The sequence below is a fragment of the Pteropus vampyrus genome, unplaced genomic scaffold (assembly GCF_000151845.1).
Source record: "Pteropus vampyrus isolate Shadow unplaced genomic scaffold, Pvam_2.0 Scaffold90, whole genome shotgun sequence".
In the NCBI taxonomy this organism is placed as follows: Eukaryota; Metazoa; Chordata; class Mammalia; order Chiroptera; family Pteropodidae; genus Pteropus; species Pteropus vampyrus.
The window spans coordinates 3,627,171-3,627,886 of record NW_011888871.1 but is presented as its reverse complement, the minus strand read 5'-3'; positions in this window follow the sequence as shown (position 1 = coordinate 3,627,886).

Sequence of the window (716 nt, the reverse complement as noted above, 5' to 3'; positions counted from 1 at the left end):
GACATGTTAGGATTATATTTCTGTGACATTCTCGCAAAGGTAAAATTACAGGGATAGAAAGCAGATCAGTAGTTTCTAGGCACTGAGGGTGCGGGAACGGTTGACTACAAAGGGCGTGGAGAATTTCGGGGTGCTAGAACTGTCTTACATTTTGATTGCAGTAGTAGTTACGCGACTGTACTTTTTTGTCAAAATTCACTGAATTATACACTGAAAAGGTTGAGTTTTCCTGTCTGTAAATTACGCTTCAATAAAAGAAAAAAAAAGATCTATCAACAGTGGACCCACGCTTCCGCAAAGCCACAGCCAACGGCCCCTTAGGGTGTACATGGTTCAGACTCTTTAGTCCCTGCGAGTCGGCTGGACTTACTCACCTGCCTGGATCCTGGGGACAGGTGTTTGTCACCTCTGTTCCTGGAGACAGGTGTTTATTACCTCTGTTCATCTCACGGAATACGTATAAAATAGCAAAGTATATGTAAATGCTAAAATGTGCTGATTTCCTGGCTAGGAGACCCTCTGTAGTAAGTATTTCCAGAATATTCTAACTTGTCTGTTTTTTATCCACAGGGCAGATGCCTACTCATTCTACAGACCCTTTGAAATATTCCCTCCTCGCTGAAGTCTTACGCAGCCCTTCCCTCCCTGGTGGGCGGTCGGTCACCCCCTCTTCCGAGCTCCTGCAGCCCCTGGGTGGCCTTATCTCCTGTCACCTA